General features: G+C 42.6%; 1 long non-coding RNA gene across 1 annotated transcript in view; it reads right to left on the bottom strand.

Moving 5' to 3' along the window:
* LOC136875289 (uncharacterized) overlaps positions 1 to 26,209 on the bottom strand; it is a 340,845-nt gene that overhangs the window by 50,532 nt on the left and 264,104 nt on the right. Inside the window, exon 6 of the long non-coding RNA XR_010860419.2 lies at positions 8,977 to 9,013. This is a non-coding gene — a long non-coding RNA (uncharacterized lncRNA). The remainder of the gene's footprint in view (positions 1 to 8,976; positions 9,014 to 26,209) is intronic.

The following is a 26,209-nucleotide window of genomic DNA, read 5'->3' as shown; positions in this document are numbered from 1 at the left end:
CTCGCCAGATGCAGGTATTTTCATTTGACACCCGTAGGCGACCCGCGCGTCGTGATGAGGATACAATTATGAAGACGACACATACACCCAGTCCCCGTGCCAGCAAAATTAACCAATTATGGTTAAAATACACGGTCTTGCCGGGAATCGAACCTGGGACACCTGTGACCGAAGGCCAGCACGCTAACCATTTAGCCATGGAGCCGGACGATGGATGCAGTATTGTACAGGAAAGAGTAAAAGTAGCTCCCACCAAAATCCCAGATTCTTTTGTAACTAACCTGGTGGTGGTGGTGGTGGTCATTACTATTTTAAGAGCAGGAACAACTGGGAAACCATCGTGTCTTGATTTTTTCATTTTTACAATTGGCTTTACTTCGTACCGACACAGATAGGTCGTATGGCGACAATGGGATAGGAAAGGGCTAAGAGTGGGAAGGAAACGGCCGTGGCCTTAATTGAGCTACAGCCCCTGAATCTGTCTGGTGTAAAAATGGGGAAACTACGGAAAGCCATCTTCAGGGCTGCCCACAGTGGGGTTCGAATCTACTATGTCCCGAATGCAAGATCACAGCTGCGCACTCCTAACCGCACGGGCAACTCACTCTGTCTCTTAACACTAATCAGAGGGAAAATGGAATAGGTCCGAGACTTGGAAAATTGAAGGTATCGACAAAAGGAAGAGTGTGAAAATAGAAAAGTCCCTAGGTGTCGCTAAGCTAATACCATCGGGGTCGGAAGAGAACAAAAGGTAACCAAGGCAAGTCCGATAGGCAAGATTAAAGAGAGGAGACTGGCACAAGTAAGGGGAAGAAAAGTCGGACTCATCTAGAGGCCCGGTGGTAGTCAATCCACGCTTCCAAGGTCGAAACACCAGGGACCCCTTTTAGTACCCCCTTACGACAGGCAGGGGATACCGTGGATGTATTCTATCACTCCGAACCAAAGGGGTATGGCTGTAACAGTAGGCTATGGAAGGCGCTAGTAATGGATGGGCTTAGAAATGGCATGGTTTGGAATACGACTTCTACTTCTGAATGTTATGAAAGGTGTTACCCGAAGGGTCAATCACACTGTCCCAGTGAGGAAAGCAATGGCAAATTACCTCACTCCTCTTGCCTAGCACGCCTCATTTTAGCGCCGCCATCAGTTTTGCGGATTCCAATACCTGTATAAACTCCAGTGGTACTATTTGAGGACCCAACCCAACTCTGAGCTGAAAACTGCATACAGAACAGACATCTATCCTATCACTTTTGACTATAATGAGCAACATCTCAATTTCCTGCGTTTATGCTTTGTCACTACCTAACCCAGATGTACTGAGAGTAATACAAATCGTTGGGAGATTCTACTTTCACAGACAATACCGTATTAAAGCAATATATGGCAAATTATAATCGATCGTTAACTGCTTTTCCAATGCATTGGTTTGAAGAAAATAAATCGGATTGTACAGCACAAAGAAACAGTAAGAACAAGACGGGAAGAATTCAAAGCTTTTCCAGTTTCCTCAACTACTCTGATCATTCAGGGTATTCATACTTCTAGAGTTGAACTCATTACTAGTGAACTGACTTTTTTTGTCCTATAAAGCTTGAAAAACATCTTCCTGTATAGTAAACAACTGAAAAACTGTAAAAAATTATATTTTGTTTCAATAAAACAATTTTTACATATGCATGACAAATCGCTCACCAGTCATTTTGAGATAGTGGTGGGTTAAAATAGCTTGCCGTTGTTGGAAACAAGCAAATTTTGAAGAATTTCAACTGATGAAGCGTCATCCTCACAATGTTCACCTATCACTTTGTTTTCAAGACGGGTAACCAAGGGTCTAGGTGGATGTCGATATTTATTTTGCTTACCGAGCTTGATAGCTGCAGTCGCTTAAGTGCGGCCAGTATCCAGTATTCGGGAGATAGTAGGTTCGAACCCCACTGTCGGCAGTCCTGAAAATGATTTTCCGTGGTTTCCCATTTTCATACTAGGCAAATGCTGGGGCTGTACCTTAAGGCCACGGGCGCTTCCTTCCCACTTCTAGCCCTTCCCTGTCCCATCGTCGCCACAAGACCTATCTGTGTCGGTGCGACGTAAAGCAACTAGCAAAAAAGATTTGGCTTTGAACGAATCAATTCTTCTTGCGGCTTTCACGAAAACGTTTCGCCGCCTGAAATTATTTTATCCACTTAAAGATATAACGCATCTTTCAAGTACTCTGAACCATATACAATACAAATGACGTTTTGGAAGCTTACGGAGAAGTCTTCCGCTGCCTTCATTATGTACAGAGCATCCGTAACTAGATCATATTTGATCCCAATCGGCCATAAGTATTATAGAGACTGAATAAGCGATCGATCGTTTCATGATGCAATACTGACCTTTCTCTACATGCCTACTCGAAGACAATTTCATTATTTTGTAGCACACCTACCGCAATGTTTCCCACTGTTCTACTGCTAGAGTCCGGTGGTTCGGCCATGCTTACCAATGTTTTTATTTTTTTATTTTCAAATTCTGTCCTGATATTTCCTAGTGTTTCTTTGCGACAAGCAGGGTCATACCATATACCATACCATGTTGATTCTGTAATTTTGTAAGAACATGTCTAAATTTTGGATGTTTCAATTTGTATAAAGGAGTACCAGAAGTAACAAAAACATAACAAATATATTTAATAGTCAGACCGTTATGAAGATGACGAATGTGGAGTGGAAGTTGCTTCACCTTTAACGGGCTGCGCGTGAAACTGTCATTTTATGTTTATTACCTGTTAAATGCCGCATGACGAGAACAGATCCGCATTTACAGATTTCCCACGTTTATGACAGAATATAATATAACTTTTCCATCACTTGAAAAAATCCAACAACATATTGCTGCAAATGGCAATCTACAGTTACGTTCACATTTGACACATCACCAATCACTTCACTTCACTTCACTTTAGGTTATACATGAAGGGTGTAAGTTAATCAAGGTACGCCAGTGAATGAAGAACATTCTAATGGAATGCATTGCTACAATTTCGAAGACCCATTTCCCTTCGAAGAAAGATCGAACAAGCGAGCTAATGGAGTGAAGGTCACGATTTAATACATTTAAGAAAAATCCATTCACACTGTATTTTCCTTAATATGTACAGTATTTGAAATGAGTTGAATTTTAAATTTGGAATCTACAAAAGATATCAGTTTATGTGTTTAGCCCATAACAGAATTCCCGAAAATATGTAGATCTACGTACAAAGAACTTTATTTACATAAAAATCTATTCCCTACTCATTAAGGTAAGCTATAATCAAGGGGTTTCCCCCTTCAAGACAGGTCATAGGTCTCACGGCAGCACTTGAAAAAGAAACAATCCTCAACAACTGCTTACCACATAGCCTTGTGACAAGAGAAATGGAGAAGAGCAAACATCCGCGATTGGCAAGGTCGCAGGCTGCGAGGCCGTATTATCTTTGTGACGTCACTCACTGGTGCACGAGCACAGCTCATTCACATCCACCTCCAGGCTACTTCATGTAACCCTTGACCGGATAGTTTTAACATCAAGAATCCGATACAAAATTGGTGGTGGTGATTATTGTTTAAAAAGGAAGTACAACTAGGCAACCATCCTTTTATATAACACTAATCAGAGAGACAAACTGGAAGGGATCCGACACTTCGAAAAATGCAGGTATCGGCCAAAGGAAGATAAGAGCCACGAAAGGCGTGAAAATGAAAGACTCCCAGCCCTCGCAAACCTAATAGCGCAGGGGTCGGAAAAGAACAAGAGTTGACCACGGAAGGTCGGGCAGGATAGATGAAAGTGAGGAGCCTGGAACACAAGTGGAAGCAAGTCCGAGAGTCAGCTAAGGGCCCGGTGGTCACCAAACCACGCTCTAAAGTTCATAGCCTCTGGGGCCCCTTTTAGTCGCTTCTTTTTGCTAGTGGCTTTACGTCGCACCGACACAGACAGGTCTTATGGCGACGATGGGATAGGAAAGGCCTAGGAGTTGGAAGGAAGCGGCCGTGGCAGCATTTGCCTGGTATGAAAATGGGAAACCACGGAAAACCATCTTCAGGGCTGCCGAGAGTGGGATTCGAACCCACTATCTCCCGGATGCAAGCCCACAGCCGCGCGCTCCTAATCGCAGGGCCAACTCGCCCGGTTTAGTCACCTCTTACGATAGGCAGGGGGATATTCTGCCGCCCGGACTCACAGGGGGATCCGATACGAAACCAAAGGGAAAATTGTTTTTGGACACAGGTAATGGTACCGGCGCTTATAACCGGAAAACTCACACGCAGTTGTTGTTATCGAATTCATGAAAGAAACAAATATCATGATTTTCAGAAGAATTGTAGTGAACATAATTTTTCTTCTTGTGCCGTTTCCACACACAAGGTTGGTGACTATCATGGAGTAATTGCTGTGCCGTGTCGAGGATGTGTCATTACTGTCGCGCCCAATCACCTCCACCAACGCCCACGTTACCTCTATAATTGTATCAGACTATATTTGAAATTTCTCACGATGTGACCGAAACAGATCGTTTTCCATTGTTTTGGAACGGTTACGAATTCGCTTAATTTTCCCGCACGGCGGAGTACGTCATCGTCGGTGACGTGGTCTACCCATGTGCTGATAAAGATTCTGCGATACACGCACATTTCTTAGTGTCCATACTTTGACACCCGTAACACAAAACCCCAGAATACGCCAACGTGTTTCGAATCGGCTGTTATGGTTGCACAGTAAATCATTTCAGAAGCACACTTCTTGCAATGCCGATTCTGGTTTAATTTTTTTCATCCGAATCCCGTTCTTATGTTAGCCAGCATCCCACGACGTACTTGAAATGGGACCGCCCTTTTATTGGTGCTCCTGTTCCAGGTGATAACAGCGTTAATGATTTTCTGCTTCCTAAATACCAGAAACAAGGTACGTTTCGCAGAGAACTTTGCTCTGCGTCTTCAGAAGAAAATCTCGACTGTTTTCGTTTCGCACTGTAGAAGACTTCCTCATAAAGAGTTTCACCTTGCTTTCATGACACGGCATAAGCCCATGTCTACAAGTACGGGCCGTGAAAGCATCAATGTTAACCATGAATGTTTTCTGGGCGAATAGGTACATACCAGCCCCACGGTGTAGACATAACGTTCATGCCTCTCACCCGGAGGTCCCAGGATTCGAATCTCGGCCAGGTCAATATTGTTATCTGCATCGGAGGGCTGATTCGAGGTCCACTCAGACTACGTGATTACAACTGAAGAGCTATCCGACGGTGAGATAGCGGTCCCGGCCTAGAAAGCCAAGAATAACGGCCGAGAGGATTCGTCGTGCTGATCACGCGTCACCTCGTGATCTTAAGAGTTGACTAGCGGTCGCTTGGTAGGGCATAGCCTGTCGGTCCTGTTGTGCCATGACGTTTGGTTTATTGGGAGAATAAATGGGTGACAGTAAATACTGTAGTTTCACAGCCATGTAAAATCTAATAAATTTTAAATGTACATTTTTTTTCCGCAGTCTCGTCTCATCTTCAGATCAGGAGTTACAAAGTGCGAATGACTTTGTATCTTTTACAGATTAGAAAGCAGGAAAATGAATAGTTTCATTTGTGTCATAAACAATGTATTTTAGAGCGAATATCGTATGCATCTTTTTTGCTATTTATTTTACGTCGCACCAGCACAGACAGGGATAGGAAAGGGCTAGGACTGAGAAGAAAGTGAACGTGGCCTTAAGGTACAGCCCCAGCATATGCCTGTATGTGTATACCGGGTGAGTCAGCCGCGCCTGACGTTTTATGCTGTTAGGCACCCCACCGAACGTTAGTGGGGTGATAGTCGATTTTCCTTTGCCGTATACTAAGCTACAGTCGCCTTTAAAGAACTTTTTGTGTCATCACTGCACGACTTTTGTAAAAATATGTATTACCGAACGCGTTCGCCGTGCGGTTAAGGGCGCGCAGCTGTGAGCTTGCATCCGGGAGGTAGTGGGTTCTAGCCCCACTGTCGGCAGCCCTGAAGGTGGTTTTCCGTGTGGTTTCCCATTTTCACACCAGGCAAATGCTGGGGCTGTACCTAATTAAGGCCACGGCCGCTTCCTTCCCACTCCTAGGTCTTTCCTATCCCATCGTCGCCATAAGACCTATCTGTGTCGGGGCGACGTACAACAAATTGTAAAAAAACATGTATGCGACAGCTATTTACACAATACATCAAACCGCCATACGGTTATGTAAAATGTACGTGCCAATTATAAGCTTTCGATTAGTTATGAAATTATCGCTAAAAGCGATGGCATACTGATAAAAAACTTGTGTGAGTTTGAAGCGGGACGTAGTTTTGAACCAGGTAAGCTTTCTAATAAACTTGGAGGGGAAGTGCCATGAAGGGCGTGAAAATCAAAGACTGTCCAGGTCTCGGAAGTCTAATAACGTGCGGTTCGGAACAACTGCGTCTCCCTGTGGTAATATCTCTTTCTGGAATATTGCACAGTACTTGAGATGTCTAGTAATGTCTATTGTATGACTGACTACTGTTTAGTACTGCCTAAAGCGGAAAGTAAACGGGTTCAACATACCTATGTTTTAGCAGAATACAATCCGTCCAGCTAATTTTTGACGGACCACAAAACTAGCCACTTACCGTTTATAATTTTTCGTGGTTTACAATTTCACCTTTTCCCACATTGATGTAAGGTTGAATGAAATATAAAACACTTCGTTCCTGTAGTCTTCTAGGCTTGGTAAATGTCCTAAATACGAACACAGAAGGCAGTACATATAGGCCTACACATCTCAAGCTTCACGGTTCCGTGACAAAAGATCTTTGATATATGATCTGGTAACGGAGAACTAAATTGTCACTCTTCGGTTGAGATCGCGTATAGGTTACCTGAGTGAAGAAACTACTTAGAGAGAAATCTTGCTCCTTCTGTCAGTATTACTTGTATGTCCAGGTTTCTATTTAACACCCTTCGATAACATAACACACTCTTCTGGTGTACCTCTTAATTTGACCGTGTATACTCATGTCTCCTATTTCTGTAACAATATTCATCCTCTCTTATCTAACAACACTGTATTATAAATATTAGGAATTTGGATTATGTGCATGGGATAAGTACGAAGAAAAGTGCTCAATGAGTATTTTAAAATGAACAAAACGTAAAGTCCGTTCTAAAACTCTTTTTTAATTATTAATTAAGAATCTGATATCTTGCACGATCTTGTCTGAATTTACTTGCAATGCATCGGGACTAAGCTCACAGGACAAAAAATTAGTCCCCGTAGTTCGTACGCACAGATGGATCGTTTAGTATGTTTAGATAGCGCACTGTCTGTACGTGAGCATAAGGCAGCGATCAGCGAGACATTAATGGTGTTTCAAGCGGACATTGTGCGACAACATGGGTAAGACATAAGGATGTGACAGAGTGGCAAAAAGGGACAATCGTGTTTGGCCGAGCCCATGGCCATACGGTGCGTGAAGTTGCTGGATTAGTTGGTGTTTCGCAGCGGACTGTTCAACAGGTTTACAAGCAGTGGTGTACTACACGTGGCTAAGAAACATGACGTCAGAATTGTGGTCGGAAAAAGATCCTGACTGAGAGGGACCGGAGACGCGTTTCACGGTTTGTGAATCAAAATCTCTTCCAAACCCGACAGGAATTGCTGCAGTCAGTGAATGAAGGTCCATCCCAACATGTCGGTGAGAGAACATTGCGACGGAAACTGAATGCAATGAACATTTAGAGTAGGTCACCTCGCATGAGGCCATTGCTCACATAGGCACATAAACATGCGCGTCTTCAATGGGCTAGAAATCATCGAGCGTGGACAGTAGCTGACTGGCGGGACGTGATGTGGTGTGACGAATCATGTTTTTGCAACAGCAAAGTTCATCGGGCTGGACGCATAAGTGACTAGTTTTATGAACATTCCCCAACCCTATTACATCTCGATTGGCCAGAAAAATCACCTGACTTGAACCCCATTGAAAATTTGTGGTACATGTTGCAACAGCCACACGGACACCAGCATACCCACAATTTGATTGAATTGCGCTATCAAATCCTCAGCGAGTGGCTTCATCTCGATGTGACATACCTGCACAACCTTGTGGACTCGCTTTCTAACCGAATCCAGGCGGTTATCAAGTCCAGAGGCGGAGGTACACGGTTTTAAATGATGCTTGTAATTATTCCTCCAGGGGTGACTAATTTTTTGCCCGGTAAGCTTACTTATATCTAGCAGACTATTGGAAATATTCCCAAAGTTTTTTACAAATTGTTTTACGTCGCACCGACATAGATAGGTTTTATGGCGACGATGCGATAGGAAAAGCCTAGGAGTGGGAAGGAAGCGGCAGTGGTGTTAAGGTACAGCCCCAGGATTTGCCTTGTGTAAAAATGGGAAACCACGGAAAACCATCTTCAGGGCTGCCGACCGTGGGGCTCGAACTAACTATCTCCCGGATAGAAGCTCACAGCTGCGCGCCCCTGACCACACGGCCAACTAGCCCGGTCGAAAGAAATCTGATACAGCTCAACAGGTAGCACGAGTAGTTGAGGCGCAATCTGTTTCTCGAAAGTAATAGCTTATGTCGTTCTTTCATTATATTGCTCCACTAACAGAAATATCTTTTCTAGCCTATTTAAATAGGCCTCTTCCATATGCTTCCATCGTCTTCGGTCTTGAGCCACTCTGAAACAGCGTGTTCCAGCCAACAGCTTTATGTCATCGAGCCAACTCTTTTGGGGTCTTCCAACGCCTCTGTTTTGTTCCCACAGTCTTATCTTTGGCTATGAAATATGCAAGTGACCGGGTTATGGCGGATGTTTGCAACATCTTTCTTATACAATGCTGCAGTCACCTGCGCGATTCATATTGAAACCACTTCAATTTATTCATCGTTAATATTAATCTTAACATCTATCCAACACCATGTATTTTAAAGAAAAGAATGCTTTACTTACTCATGGCCCATCTTATATCGAGAACAAAGGCAGGAATCTGCAAGAGAAAAAGAATATTATAAGAAATGTTAAATACATCCATTCACTTATTCGTACAGTCATTCAGTTACAATGTCTATTGTAAGCTAAGGAGAAATCTGTTCGGAATCTTAACAAAACAAATACTTGCACTAATTAATGAGGGTGAAATACATGTTATCCTACACTACACTACTGTTAATGTCTAGGGCAAACATACTGTAAATATTAAAAAAAAAAAAAAAAAAAAAGAGATTGGTTTTAAATAGTAATAAGGTGTAATAGCAATTTTAAGGTGGTAGTATATGAATTTGTAACAGGAAAATCATGCGTGTGACGGAATAATATGAACTGCAATAAAGGATTACTCTCTCTCCTCAGTTCCAGGCGATCCGGAACTAGGGGATGGGGCTAAACATACGTAGGCAAGTCGATAAGTATCTGCAGTTTTGCTCTAATTGTCTTTAGGTTAGCTCTATGGCGTTGGCTCCGTTGTCTACGTCTGTGGTAGGTTTCAGCATTATCGGATCAGAACAGCTTGCGCTGTTGCGACGAAAAGATGGTCGGGGCACACACTGTTTGCACCAAGGAAGAACAGCGCTCCGTAAACCGTATTCTGTGTTCTAAGAGTGTACCAAGAGCGGAAATTCATAGAAGACTTTCAGCACAATACGGGGACAATGTTTTGCCACAGCGATGTGTTTACCAGTGGATTGAACAGTTCATAAGGGGTCGCACGAAGTGTGAAGGATGAGGAAAGATTCGGGCGTCCAGGCGTAACTGATTCCAATATTGAACAAGTGCGTGATAATGATACTGAATAACAGATGCGTCACAGTTCTATGAATTTCCGCTCCTGGTACACCCTCAGACCATAAAAACTGGATTACGGAACACTTCTTCCTTGGTGCAAACAGAAAGTGGCGCGGCCATCTTTACGTCGCAACAGCGCAAGCTGTACTGATCTGATAACGCTGAAACCTAGCACAGACGTAGACAACGGTGCCATCTAGCGACTGGTGAGCACACAACGCCACAGAGCCAACCTAAAGACAATTAGAGGGAACTTGCAGATACTTATTGACTTGCCCTCGTACCTACATACATATATAAACTCCCTCCCTTAATTATAAGATTTTAAAATCGCTTTGGTTTATTGAGAATTATTAAGGGGGCAAACAACTGAAATTATAAAATTAGTTAAAACAAGAAAATATGAGCTTTTTCCTAGTGATTTAACGTCGCAATAACACATCGAAGATTTTCGGCGACAAAGGCGGGAAAGAGATAGGATTGGGAAGGTGGCGGTCGTGGTCTTAAGGTACAGCCCCAGCATTTGCCTGTTGTGAAAAAAATATGAGCATTCTTACTATTTCAGTCTCCGTTGGGTATTCAGGGTGTCGAAGAGAAAAATGTCGAAAGGGCCTCAGCACAACAGGAGCCTGCCTGGCGATCGCTGCGGACTGTTAAACCCGACCTGTTTCCCTTTACGGGTGACCTCACGGACCTAAACATTCCAGCAGGACAACTCTGAACAAGTAGCACTACACTGTAGAGAACGTCAGGCAGCTACTAGGCCTTCTAGGTCTCCAGATCTCTTCCGGATTGAGCGTGACAGGATAAAACAACACATGGAACCGCCCTGCCCCCACCCCCTACACGCACTTCACTAAGTACCTGCGATGGAATCTCGCTCAATTGGGTACGTAGCTGAACAGCACAATAGGCTGACTTTCAGTAATACATTTAACATTTCTTCGACACTCAGCATGACAATATTCAGGCGAGCATAACAGCACAATGTTGACATAACACTGTTTTATAGCGTAATAAACCAAGCCGCTCTTGCTGTTACAGTTTCCACCAGTGAAATTCTTAATAAATTTACGACTAACGCCCCACAAATAAAATATCATAAATTCACCCAAATTTCACTCTTCAATCGCAAAATTGTCTTGAAATCTGCATAGTGTAAGAAAAATTTGGCCACCGAGCTAACCTCCTTGTTTACTCTTTGCATTTGTATGCTTTAACGGGTTTGGAATTATTTTGCGATTGCAGAAAAACGCCTGCATAATTTCAGATCTGGATGAAATAAGCAGCTGGAATGTCATCAGTAATCAATATAAATAAAAAGTAAAATCAGAAATGGTCCTAGATTTGAAAATTGCGGAAATTCTAAGTAGGAAGAGAATTCTTTAGATGTATTTCTCCTAAACGCGACGCATTTTGCTCTGCTTTATAGAACAATGCTAGGAAACCTTAGCATACTGAATACAAACAAGTGTTCTCTCAGCGTTCCTTTAAGGCAGACTTTAACGGCATAGCATGGATTTTACCATCTTCCAATTTAATTCGCCTCACGCGGAAATGGACCCACAGTCTTCGGTTCAAAAAGTTAGCACGCAAACCACTCGATCAAAGGCACCTTCTGTGCCCCAGTTATATGTCAGTCTTGAGACAAAACAGCCTGATTATCTTGATCCTCTTACGTGTATTTTTTTAATTTACCTTTAATAACGCGCAATAAAGTCGTATTTTCGTGGCCTTATTTGCTAAGAGGATTTTTTTCTCAGTAACCAGCAGTTCGCTGAAGATGAGAGAGATCAGTACCACCGAAAAAGTAACCAAATATCGCACAGCAGATTCTTTCTAGGTTTCCTGAATTTAAAATCACATTAAGACAGACAGTGGATGAACAAATAGTATTATGGTTCGTTATAATGCAGAACTGTGACGCAGGACTTCAACACTCCTTTTCATTGCTCTGCGAGAACACCGACATGTCCTTGCGTCTGAAGAAGTACCGTACATTCATTCTACAACCTCTTCCCCCATCGGTTGTTCCATTATGACAACGTTTATCACCATTCTTGCTTTATCGCAACATATAGCAACAATATTGTTCGAGTATAACAATTGAGTTTGATAATTCCATCCTCTTAATAGTCATTAAAAGGAAAATCGGATAAATCATACAGGTCGTCTGTCACCAAAAGCAAGTGTAAAGGAATCTAACTCGAGAATAAACTCTGGAAGGACTGATAAACCTTCGGGATTATAATAAGTACTTTAATGCGTAACGACATTTAATCAAAGGAAAATAACACTCTCTGGACATTAATAAACTAACCGATATAACACCATGAGTTTTTCAGAAGGTTTAATATTTTTTGTGAAAAAATTCTAAGAGCATTCTTTGGCTGAAAGGTCGGTATTTAATGTCGTAGCAATACGAAGGTCCGTAATCATTTAAGCTTGCGCACACTATCATACTTCCTTATCTCAAGCTATTAAACTCTAATGAACGAGTGCGTGGCGGCATGGAATCCAGGGGTATGTATTGCTGAGAGTTTATGAATGAATACTAACCGAGACTTGGAATTACAAAAGTGAAAGATTTTCGTACTAAACTACCGTAATTGGATAACGTGAGTTCACTGGAAGGGTAATGATACTAGGAACGCAGTGAACATGAAAATAAGCTGAATATATGAGTGTGTATAACGATTAGATATTGTACCCGTCTTCAATATGTCGGCCAGGTTCGTGAAACTGTGCGTATTGTGCCTGGAATCTACTAATGCCAAATATCAGTACTGGAATGACCTGGCGATAGCCAGCGGGGAAGGAAGGAGCACATAATTCAAAGATTTCTGTCTGTTAATGCATGGAAATTTACATTTTTTGCCGATTAATATCGTGAATATCAATGCTTCAAAAATGAGTTCACAGCACAAAATTCGCTACATATTGCCGTAAACACTGTCATTTTCCTAACACAAAAGAATTACGCAAGTTTTATTGTACAAGTGCGTATTGAACAAATGTGTATTAAAGAGTAAGACAAGAATTTTTTTTTTACTAAAGACCACAGCATGGGAAGAAGTGTACAAAGTTTGACGTTTCTTTCTTACAAGAGTCAGCTCAGTTTTTGGGTCAAGTATACACCGATGAGCCGGGAACATTTAGCGCGCCTGGAGCGGAAGGAGTAACATGTGATATGCTGGTAGCATGGTATATAGAGAGCAGGTCGTCAGGCGCATAGTGTCTCCGATGTCAGAATGGGAAAAGCGGCCTTCTCTCTGCGTTTGATAGAGGGCAATTTATGATGGCACGGAGCCTTGGTACCATCATCTACGAAACGGCGTAGCTTGTGAGCTGCTCTCGTGCAGCTCTTGTGAGCGGCCACAGGTACAACGGTGATGAACAGTAATATTTCCCAGCAGCCGGATCGTCTAACACTGCTGCGTGGTCGACGACCAGTCGTACTCCACTGCTGACTGTACTCTTCCGAAAGCAGCGCGCATGAGGTGGACTCAAAATCGTCGCCAATGGAATGTGGATGATTTAAGAAACTCTCCTGGTCCGATGAATCCAGATTCCTGAATCATCATGTCGACGGCCGAGCACCTGTACGCCGATTTCCATCGGAGTCTATGGCACGTGGTTTTCACGGCCAGGCGAAGACAGGATGGCGGAAGACGTGCGATTATCTGGGTGGTGTTTTCATGGGGAACACTGGCGCCCGTTATTCCGGTACACCAATCTCTTAACAACTATCCGGTATTTGGATGTTGTTGGAAACCAAGTCCATCCGTTCATGTCAACAGTGTTCCCTGAGTCAGAGCGCACACTTCTTGGACACGCGACATGGGACAGGAGACACGACTGAAACAACTTGTCCTGTCCCGTGTCCCATAGGCCACCTACATGCACATCTGTTGGCCATAGTTAAGATGTCCTCTAGTGATTTGGAAGGCTTGTTGTTACAGTACTTCGAGAATTACGAAGAAGTCGGGTGACTGGACGAAAAAAGAGATTTTGGGTCAACTCATACTCGCATAACGTGGACTGCCAAGAGAATGGTGCTTTCGTGTTGGCTAAAAAAACTTAAGATCCTTCATAATTTCATACATTTTATTACAGAATGGACTGGAAGACATTTCAAAAGTTACTGCATATGATAAAGCCACTAACTGAGAAAAAAAATCAGTGATCCTATTCTACCAGCTGAAATATTATTGATAACACTCATGCTGAATGCTTCGCCTATTTCTCGCCAGATATTTTGACATATGGACCTATATGAATAATCCTTTAATCTGTAATTATACAGCACTTCATGCTTCTCCCCTTCCGCTATAAAATTAGTAGTTGCCTCTATTTAGCTGCATATATTGAAATTACTACACCAAACTCACGCGCGAAGTGATGGACACAAGCGATACCTCGACGGGACATGTCCGCTGACACATGGGACAGTCCATGCCCTTGACCGATAAGTGTGCGGGCTTCCTCTTGATTGCACGTGCTGTATACACTTGGAACGTCCCTTTTGTCGCATCCCTTGTCCAATAAGTGTGCGCTCCGCCTGATGGGGACGCCAATTTTAACAGAACAATATGCCATGCCACACAGCCAGGATTATGAAGAAATGGTACGAGAAATACGATAGTGAATTTGCTGTAACGCCGTGGCCCCTAAGTACCCCCACTGAACATTTTGGTGCGACTTAAAGCGGGTTCGTGCTACATCACCACCGCCCAGCAACATACGCCAACTTGAAAAATACTGTCGCGGCTCGTGGTACCAGAGGCCAACTGGAGGAATACTGTGGCGCTTGTGGTACGAGACACCCAGGATACCTTCCGCCACCTCGTTTAACCGACGCCTCACCGAGTGCCCGCGGTTCTGCAGGTAAAACGTGGTCCTACATCGCAATAGGTAGATGGTCATAATACAATGGATCATCGGTGTTATACTCTGGAGTGTGAACAGTGTGATTTATTTTAAATTGGCCACCGATCACTAAAGACGTTAATTCATGTTTCTTACGATGATTTCTAAAGCGGTTTAAGAGACTGCATTGAAGACCACGATCAAATGCAGCAGCCACAGAGCACGTGTAACCCATCTAAGTCAGTACTGAGATGGTAACTTAAACGAGGTCTTACGGTATTTTTATGGTTCCTACGCGTTTTTTCAACCTGAAAAATGACGCAGCAACAACGACAAATTATCACGTACCTTCTTTATTCTGATTTGTCCATGATTCGCATTCTCTATTAACAGTAAAACAAAGGAAACAGCTCAATGCAGCTACACTCCATTGGTGATTGTAACAGCACTCATCTTACAGACAACAGACACATAAAATTTCAAATTACCACCCTTCCGTGAAATGTCCGCTATCATCTGTTCATTGCAGTGTATTGTTCAATGTCTTCTTTCATTTACACTCTGGTTCAATGTGAAGCAATGAGCCGAGTATACTGGATCATACAGCCCGTACAATACCTACATACATTTTTTAGATAATCCGAGACTATGTTTTACCACGAGTGTCAATGTTGAGACAAAATGGATTAGTGAATTCATTAACTGATTCATTGATCGAACTAATGGAGAACTCACGGCGAAGTCATCAATCATTACGAAGAACAAGAGTGACTGGTAAAGAAGCCGGAAATATGAAAGCGACTTGTAAACATAAACCGTCATGATTTGAAAAGAATAACTGACCGAGCAAGGTCAGTTAGGAAGTTTAAAGAGAGCTCTACATACTAGAAAAACCACTGATCCTAGACACGTGTGCAACAATCAGTCCCTGAAAAGAACACCATCCTGATGAATGCGTGATATGAAATGAATAAATTCGAAAGGAGACTAGAAGTGGACAAGGTATCTGGCAAGGTTATCCAGGGCATCTAGTTTGAACTATCCAAGTATTTTATACAGGAACCGAAAGAATATTTCTCCCATGAAAGTTGGAATGACCTAATAAAAACCGTCCGAACTGCTTCAGAATCTACTGTGGTCGAAGTAATGAGCTATTCAACAAATTTGACTTTGTGACCTGGTTAACAGTAGAAATTTCGATCTGGTGTTCGTTTCTTTTGATACTAAAAGGTATGTAGCTTGGTGTTTTGCTAACGGTAACGTAAAATAAACTTCGGCTGTATTTATTGTAACAGGTTTTTTAAAAGTTGCTTTATGTCGCACCGACACAGATAGGTTTTATGGTGACGATGGCACAGGGAAGGGCTAGGAGTGGGAAAGAAACGGCTGTGGCCTGAAGGTACAGCCCCAGCATTTGCCTGGTGTAAAAATGGGGAAACAACGGAAAAACATTTTCAGGGCTGCCGATAGTGGGGTTCGAACCAACTATCTCCCGAATACTGGATACTAGCCGCACTTAAGCGACTGCAGTTATCGAGCTCAGTAGTAGTAGCAGCAGTAGAATATTGTACGGAGTAGAGAAGGCTTTCGGCTTAACAGCCACTAGTCTTGACTAGCCATGCAGCTGAACATTCGGGAGGCGAAGGGGCTTGTCCCCACCTTCGACTGTCCTAGGAATGGTTTCCGTTGTTTTCCGTTCTTCTGCACTAAGGCGAATGTCAGACAGTTCCTATTAAATGCTACGGACCCCCCCCCCCCCCCCACTCACTCACTTTCACCGTACAGCACCTTCGCAGTTCCAAGTCTCCCTGGCATGAGATAGCGTCACCGTCTGAGAGGCCCGCCATACCCTGTCCGAATATGGAAAGGAAATACTGTGTCGGTACCAGTAGTTATGGAATGAGAATATGTCTGATGGAGATTCCACATGAATAACAAAAAGTCGGAGGAATTGTACAGGCTTGACAAAACGATACGTACAACATGGCTCTTTTGAGCCTGTTCGGAACGCAATGAGGGGATGACCAGAAGCTCACAGTATGGCACGTGGTGGGCATTTCGAACACTTTCCGTAGGACATTCAACAGAGCGAATCATTTCAGGAATTTGAACGAATTTTGTAGCAAATAACGCCCCTAGCTAATGACACTTGAGAGTCTGATATCTCAGTAATTACAAATTTCTGGAGCCATGTTTATAAAACTTCTTGCCTCGTCTACACATGATGAAGACAACCCTGGAACTTTGCCGCTTAATTTTCAAACACCCTTTACAGACATACCAGCTGAATGATCCTACAGAAGTTATAATTCATTAGAGGCCAGAAGGAGCAGGTATCATCTGAACTAAAAGCGTAAAATGCGTGCTGTATTAAACTTTATATTTCGAATTTTAGCGAGATATTTATCAACAAGGAAGAGATTATTTTCGGCCCAAACAATCTGATATCTATACAAGATCCTCCATTAAAGAGTAATACAATGATCAATAACAACATTCTTGAGGCAAATCTAAATTGTAGAGAAACCGAGAATGAATATAAATTTAGTTCGAATGTCTATAAAGACTGATACGAACCATGGACAAGAAGCACACTAATTACACTTTCTCACCTGATCAAGTCTACTTAAATACTTTCCGAATGTTAACAAATTATATTTATGAGCAATGGAATGCACAGTACCAATATTCATCAGAACAGGAACATTTAACACCAGCTTTCCTGAAATAAATTCTGGAGTAACTCAAATTAGATTTCTTTTTTATTTTCGTGCAGATATTATTAGCCTGGTGCAGCTATTACAATTAATACCCGCCGATGAGCGTGGGCGGCGTCTGCATCGAACCCAGGACTCCTATGATCAAAGACCAAGGTGCTGATCAGTCAGGTACGAAGGCGGACGACTCACCCACTACTGCATCGTTCAAGTACGATCTTAAGCACCATTCTACTTATCATATTGTCTTTAGCTGTTTGAACAAGTCTTTGGTTAAATTTGTTTACTGTTGCAACAAAATTCTTGTTTTGTCTCTAATATTAAAACTTTTGTATCACAGAATTACTGGCGTATGCGGAACAAAAATGCACTTGCTCACAGGAACTTTATTAGAATTCGACAGAATTTGTTTTACGGCAAAGAGCGGCTTACCACATCGATCTAATTCACTCTTTTATGCTATAGATTTTTCGATATGTACTTTTTCTTTTGCTGTTGTTTTTTCTAAAAGGGATTTCATACAAGATATTCCTAGTTGGGTACCATTGATCTTTATGAATACATAGCACAAAATCACAGCTTCTCTCAAAATGGTCTAACCCATTCAGACCCAGTGCTCACTGTAATGTACATCACTTCATGTATTGTATTTCCTTCGAATGTTTTGCCTGAGTTTACGTCTCTTGAATAATTATCCTCGACGTATTCATGAACTTCTCTGGTACTGCTAGTGATAACATGGTGTCAATCAGAACTTACCGGAATTAGGAAAATAAATTAACACCAAGTTGCAAACATGCCTGAATTTACAGCGTGAATCAATCACAATAGTTTACATGTTGTAAGTTAATAACATGTTATTTAATATTATGGAGCAGATATCCATTTTGAATATAAGACAGCTTTTGTGAGCTATATAGGCATAGGTATTAAAAACAGCCATGACATGTTTCAGAGCAACTTGCATACGAAGATGTGCGCGTCATAAATGTTGAAAAAATATTCAAAATATCCTCTCCATTGTGTGTCTATTCAAGAGGTCATATTTTATGATAAATATTTCTTTTTCTAACCTAGGGTAATATTCAGGTCAAAAAGGGTTAATATTGCACGAGATATACTGTGGACTGGATAGATAGAGGAAAGATACTGTTGGCGAGGCTGGTTTGAAAAGCCTGCATACAGTACTTTTAGACATGTGAAAGAGTGCTCTTCCAATTGATCCATTTTAGATTTTCGCTTCCGGCATAATCTTTCTATGTTCAGTTACACGATGTTTTCGTGTCTCCAGTTCGAGAACACCCACCCACATAGAGCAACTGGGTGGGCCTGCACGCAAACACAAGGTCACGGGCGAACCTGTGACCTCTTGACACTGTAACTCAGCCACCTTAAAAACTGAGTTGTTTACCCACGCACGGAGATATGCATGATTTCTGCGAACGCCCAACTGCCTGTTTTGCTCCATTTCCTGTCTCCCATACTATGATACCTGCCCGCTGACGTAGTACATCCCACCTTAAACAAGCCAAAGATGTCATGAGATCGCATGACGTCAAGGTCAGTTTTGTCTTGCCCGCATGATATAATAACAGTTTGATAATGCCGATGCGTAATTCAGTTAGCCAAGCGATCTTATTTAATGCTCAGCATACGTCTCCAAGTTTCACCTTCGGAGAAAAAAATCTCCAACCAATACTCCTCCGGCCGGGAATCGAACCCAGAACCCCTTGAAACGATGGTTACCGTACTAACTTTATCAGGGGTTATTACTTCACTCTGATTAAAATTTATTATTCGTCTACAACTTGCATATGAGAAGACATTTCAGCAACAAAATACTGCAAGTGCTCACCCAATACAGCCTTGCTTTGAATATTACCATACAAAAGAAGAACCTTCTCTAGGGAAGAATAACAGTGCTGTCAAAACTTCTCTATTTTGAAGTTGCAGAACTTCAGTTTCGAAATAAGACTGTTTCCAACAATAGGACTTACAACACAATTTCGAGAACGGGGGAGCGACAAGTGTCACTGCCGCCCCCCCCCCCCGAAGGGGGACGCGGTTCGAGTCCCCGTCCACCCATATGGGATTTGAAAAAATAGTGAAATCCCTGTGGTTCGGAATCCCGGCTACGACCACAATGCCAACAGTCACGTAAAACTAAAAAATAACTTACCTCTGGTTTCAAGATTTCAGCTTGAAGTATAGATGCTACGAAAATTTATTAGGCATGTCCTTAATATTCGAATATTGGATCTATTTCTTACATCATCACTTAATTAAGCCACTGATTAGTACGAAGAATCTATGATAGGAAAGTCAGCAGACTAACAATGTTATTGGTTTTACATCCAATTAATTACCGTACTTATGAGGTCTTCGGAGACGCTGGGGTTCGAAAACATTGTCCCGAAGGAGTTTTGTTTGTTTACGAGCCGATGAAATCTACCTGCAACGAGGCTGGCGTATTTGAGCACCTTCAAATATATAACCCGAACGGAGCCAGAATTGAACCTGCCAACTAGGGCTCAGAAGGCCAGCGCTCAGCCTGGCTAAACTCACATTCCCAGACGAACGAACAATTCCGTTCCATCCTTGTAACGTTTACAAACAAAAGCAAACGGTAATATATATATGCCTTTGATGACAGGACCTAGTGTTTACAGTGCACTATGTCTTCTGGTATGGGCTACAGCAATTTTGTTACTTTCATTGATCTGTCTGTCTTATCCTTGGCTTTGACAATATGAAAGTGACTGAGGTATGAGCGATGCTAGTAATGCCATTCCTCCTGCAGCCAGTCCCTGCTATGAATGGTGTGAAAATGTTACGCACAGGGTCGGTTGGTGCATGCATTTCAGTGGGCTTGGCAGACGGATATGTAATAGCAACTTCTGGCTCGGTGAGGAAAGCGACGGGAAACTACCTCACTCCTCATTTCCCTAGTACGCCTCTTCAGTGATTACTAGACCATCTATGACAGCTGATGGCTGAGCTGTTGAGGATCCAACCAGCCTTAGGGCTGAAGACTGAACACAACAGACATATATACAGATATGTGACACTTCAGAGTGTCTGTTCTCGCGAGTGAACCAACAACTTGTCATAAATTTCCTGATTTGACTTTAGGAAAAGTTCCTCGCTAGAAGCCATAGGTAGTTCACTGTTTTGAGAGTTTCATATAGACACTATAATTTAAATATCCTAGGCTTTCATGATTAGGGACTGCCTAACAGCAGTGGCAAAGTCATGCTCTGTTCACCTGGAAGGAAGTGGGTTCGGAAAATTTAGCTTTTCAGTTCTGGAGAAACGCATAGCTCTGAGGTTCACTCAGCCTACGACAAAAATAAGTACACTACAAGGTTAATTCCTAACGCTAAAGGCGGCCGGATATAGAGCTAACCACTCTCTTCCAAAGTGCCGAGAATACGGACAATGAAAGCCTTTACCTTCCAATCCAAGGGCTTTCATGAACTGTACGGAGATGGCTTTACTTTAGCCTCTTATGGTTAAAAGATCCCTGGAATATAGGCCTATGTCAAATAGCCAATGGTTCAATGTGGACTGATATTCCTTTTCCTCCCTTCTATACTAGACAACAATATTCCATAGAGCTACCATCAAAAGAGATGAAAACTGAAATGCTTGAAACCATCATCTTTCAGTCCCCAACATTCCTGAACGTAAAGATACTTCATACATGACATTAAATAACAACAAAAACGAAATCTAACAATGTAATACTGTAATAGAATTTCTGGAAGATAAAACTCCTAGTTGTTAATAATATCGGCTCTATGGGCACAAGTCATCTCAGCCCCGAGTTATCGGGTGAAAGATACATTATAACCACTTTTTACGCCGACCTCTGTAATCCAGTCGGACTGTGACCTTCTCTTCCTAAGATAGCGGTTTCAACTGCGTAGTACGGCCGTGTAGATGGATGGTGCGTTCGAATCTTACTATCGACAACCCTGAAGATGGTTTTCCATGGCTTCCCATTTTCACAGTAAACCTCAATGAAGGTCGCGGCCGCTTCCTTCCCGGCACTAACCCTTTCTTTACCCATCGTCGCCGATAACTTAATCATTGTTGCGCCTGCGAAAACTGCTTTGTGGCCTTGATTGTCGGAGAAATAGTGACCCGCAGCACATATATCTTAACGATACTTAATTGTTATTAGCATGTACCCGCAGGTTCGCCCGCGTTTATTACTTTATTTTTTTATACCAAAACAAAGAAACCTTATATTTTATTAACACAATTTGTACATAAACTGCAGGAATTACATCGTTTTATTTTTAAATAGCTACCCACCCCGGCCTCGAACGGGAGCGGTTATGAATTTAAGGCTACTTTTAACCGAGGACTTATATTTCCTTGTATACGACAGTCGTTTTACCTCCGATAACGAACACTAAAATATTTCGTTTTTATGTAACACGCGAAAGGGACACAAAGCTGTACACGAGAGATTAACTCCAGCCACGGTCAGTGTCTTACCCTGCGCTTTGTTTACTGTCTTTTTTTTTGCTATTGGCTTTACGTCGCACCGACACAGGTAGGTCTTATGGCGACGATGGGACAGGAAAGGGCTAGGACTGAGAAGGAAGCGGCCGTGGCCTTAAGGTACAGCCCCAGCATTTGCCTGGTGTGAAGATGGGAAACCACGGAAAACCATCTTCAGGGCTGCCGACAGTGGGATTTGAACCTACTGTCTCCCGAATACTGGATACTGCCCGCAGTTAAGCGACTGCAGCTATCGAGCTCGGTTTGTTTACTGTCATGGCAAAGTGGAGTATTACTGGGAATCGGGCTCCTGAAATCAAAAGATAAATTTGAAGGAACTACAGGAAAGACCGCTTCTCCTGTGCCACCGCCAGTCAAATTAGTGGCTTCAATCAAAAAGTTCTTCAAAATTTTCACCACAAATCTCATCCCATTGCATAATTTTGGTGTGTGAAGAATACGTAACAATATAATAGGCACTCCCGCTTTGAAAATCAGCTTGTGTATGTGGTGGCAAGCCGGAAAGATGTAAAGAATTTAGAAATTCTGTAGGGTAATGTTCAGTTTCTTTACTATCGACTGCTATGTATACTGAGTAATATACTTGAATCTGGTCAGTAAGTTTGGAGAAAGAGACTCCCTTTGTCTTATTTCTTTATCTTGTGACATTCGAGAATACCTTTGATGGTCAGTTTTATTATTACGTGTTGTACGCAATTTTTTTTCGAATTCAATGTACTACGACCCATATTAGTTTTTTTTTTTTTAACGATTGACTTTACGTTGCACCGACACATATGTCTTATAGCGACGATGGGAGAGTCAAAGCTATGGCCAACAGGCTTTCCTTCAAACCCTAATGGTGAAGATCCTATCCGGAAGACAAGAACTCATCGTCAGGGCTTTGATCGGCAGTGGATCACAGAGATCTTATTTACTGGAAAGAAGTGCTGTGTCTATTGGACTTCATCAGGTGCGGAGGCATTACCTCATGCTTGGTTTGGAGATGCTGAAATTGAGTGGCAGTTGCATTCCACCTACTAGTTGAAGATTGTAGCGTGGATGGAGAGTATTGTTGAAGGATCCCTGTGCTGAATCAGCCTGTGATTGTGGTGAAATTCCTAGGCTTCAGAGGGGTCCCTTAACAAAACATTTGTTTCTGATTGCGGTCCCAATAGACCGGAAAATGAACTCCCGGAAGCTGACGAGTATGGGCCGTTTCTGACCGGGGGAATTAAAACTTTGAACTCTGGACCAGTAGTTGTAGAAACCAGTTTGGGATGGGTTGTTATGGGAAGTCTTGGCGGGTCGTCATTCCTCCTGTAGCGCTAACATGTTTGTAACATCCCTGCTGACATCGAGTTCTAGTGTGACTGAACTGTGGAAATTAGACACTCTTGGAATCAAAGATCCCGTGGAAAAGAAGTCCCGAGAAGAAATGGAAATTGCAGCACTTGACTATTTTCAGAATACCGTTTCTATTAACAACGAGGGACGCTATAAGGTCAGCTGATCTTGGAATGAGAGGTTCGAGGATCTGCAAGAAAACCTATAAATTGTTGAAAAGAAGTGCTGGTCTACTTCAGTGAAACTGATTTATGAAGGAAACTATGGTGATTATGACGAGGCACTTAGAGTGGCAACAAGATGAAGAGAGAGAATAACTACCACTCGAAGAAATGAATAAGAAATGCCACTACTTACCACACCGGAGAGTGTTTTTTTTTAAACAATCCCACTACATCGTCGGGCGGTATTCGATGCCTCCAACAATAGTAAGGGATTTCCATCCTTGAATGAGTGCCTAGAAGAGGGTGCCAATTTACTGGAGCAAATTTTACCGATTCTGACGATTTCACCGTGGGAGAATATAGGTGTAGTTACTAATATCATGAAGGCCTTTCTTCAAATTTCTGCTGCTCCACCTGATAAGAGACTTTCAGATTTCTGTGGCGGGAGGATTTTTCCTAAGGGAAATTCAAGGTTTTTAGCCCCTTTATGTTGAGTGCTGTGCTGAAACTTAGTCTGCAGAAAAGTCAGTCCCGAATTAAGGAATACATCTGAAATGCTAAGGAGGTCTTTCTATGTTGACAACTGCGTTACGTCCATTCACACAGAAGACGAAAATCATAACTTGATGACAGAAGAATAACTGATCCAGTTCATTGATGAATCCACAAGACTTTTTGCAGAAGCAAAGTTCGAACATCAAGGCTGGGAAAAACTGCTTGGAAAGGACTATAGCACTGCAAAGTGTTAATCCCGTTCTTGGCCTGCTGTCGGATAAAGAGAATGATTAACCGTTCTGTGACGTTCGAATGATAACTCAAGTTAACCATCACCAAAAGAAAGATCCTATGACCCAAAGAATTGTTTACCCTGTTGTATTTCCATGTTCGTTTGATCCCGAAACTTCTTATTCAGAGTAGTTGAAACCTCAAGATGGGATGGGATGATCCGTTGCCTGAAGAGATAAAAGATATTCAAAATGTGGGAGCAAGAAATTTCGTAGCTTTCTGAGTTGAGAGTACAAAGGCGCGTAAGTGCTTGTGAAACGGAAGAAACTTGGAGCTTCCATACCTGTGATGCCAGATAAAGTGCCTATGCCGCAGTATAGAGACTTGGACCGGAAGGATCTGTTCTGGTGTAGCTTGTCATGGTGGAGTCAAGAGTTACGCCTCTGAAGACTATCAATGCCCAGGTTGGAGCGTCAGGCTTGTTGTATAGGGAGCCGTTTTGTAGCCTATGTGAGGGAGACTTAGGGTAACATCATCTCTGAGTATTTCTGGACTGACTCTTCTACAGCACTGCACTGGATCAAGACAAATTATTCATGGGGTCCATTTGTCATTAACTGTGTGAAAGAGATTAGAACACGGACGAGACAACAAGACTGGAGACATAGCCGGTGATCTGAATCCGGCCGACCTTCAATCCCGAGGTTATTCTGCACGATCTCTGACTCCCGATGGTGGGAGGGGTCAGATTGTTTAAAGCTGGAAGAAAAGGACTGGCCCCTATCATGTGTTAATGCAGATGAAGGTGAAATTCAGCAAGAGAAGAAAAGGTCGTATCCATGCTTGATTACTACTCCACACCAAGACGTAGCATGGATTCTACGACGGTTTCCCAAATTTACTCAGATCGTCAGACTTATAGCCTGGATACTACGCTTCATTGCCAGAACGCTGAGGCAGATAATGTGTGAACGCGATGATTTCACGGTTGATGAAATAGAAGAGGCTGAAAGAAGACTTCTGAAGCTCGCCCAGACAGAAGCACTAGGGAAGGAAGAAGTGACAGTATGGAATCACTTTGCAATTTCATTCATCGGGATGACCTAAGGCTGAAAACGAAAATTACTCCAAGGAAAGACAATGCAAACTTCAGATATCCTATTCTATTGCCTTCCATGCACACAATCATAGAACTTCTGATAGAGGAGTACCATGTGAAACATTCACACCCTGGAGTTCAGATGTCGTTGAGATGGCTAAGAAAAAAATATTGGATTTTGAGAGGCAGGAAGATAATTCGTGGAGTAATATTCAAATGTGTTGCCTGAAGATGATTTGAGTCGATCAAGACAATGGCTGAACCTGCACCGCTGCCAAAGGACAGGGTAAATTATACTTTGGTTTTTGAAGTAACTGGAGTGGACCCCGCCAGACCGCTTTACCTGAAAAGTGGTGAGAAGGCATGGATCGTGCTGTTCACCTGCACAATCTATCGTGTTGTACATTTGGAGCTGGTTCTGAGTCTCTTTACAGATGCATTCCTCCAGGGCTTGAGGTTTATCGCAAGAAGAGGAAAGCCTCGTGTGATTTATAGCGACAATGGCACAAATTCCACCGGAACAAATACTTTGATGGCCTCACTGGACTGCAGCGAGCTAAAAGAGGTTGCAACCATTCAGAGAATCCAGTGGAAATTCGTCCCACACACTGCCGCATGGTGGTGGATGGTGGAAGAGGGCGATGCAGATGATAAAGAAACTTAACGAGGACACCTGAATGGGCTTCTTTGAACTATGAAGAGATGTCTACAGTCTTGTGCGGTGTGGAGAGTGTGGCTAACGCGAAACCCCTCACCTACCTGGCCGAAGACCCAGATGACTTGACACCACTGATCCCTGCAATATTCCTGCAGGACGCTCTTTCAGTTGGGGTGGCAGAACTTGACCATCTGAATGGTATAGATAAGGAACAAAACAAAGTACGTCCAGCGTCGGCGGGAGCAGCTGAGGAGGTTTCGGGAGGAGTATGTGAGTGTTTTGGTGCAGCAGCAGACCGGGAAGATCACGT

Source organism: Anabrus simplex, chromosome 1 (genome assembly GCF_040414725.1).
Source record: "Anabrus simplex isolate iqAnaSimp1 chromosome 1, ASM4041472v1, whole genome shotgun sequence".
Lineage (NCBI taxonomy): Eukaryota > Metazoa > Arthropoda > Insecta > Orthoptera > Tettigoniidae > Anabrus > Anabrus simplex.
This window is presented reverse-complemented; position numbering and strand designations above follow the sequence as displayed.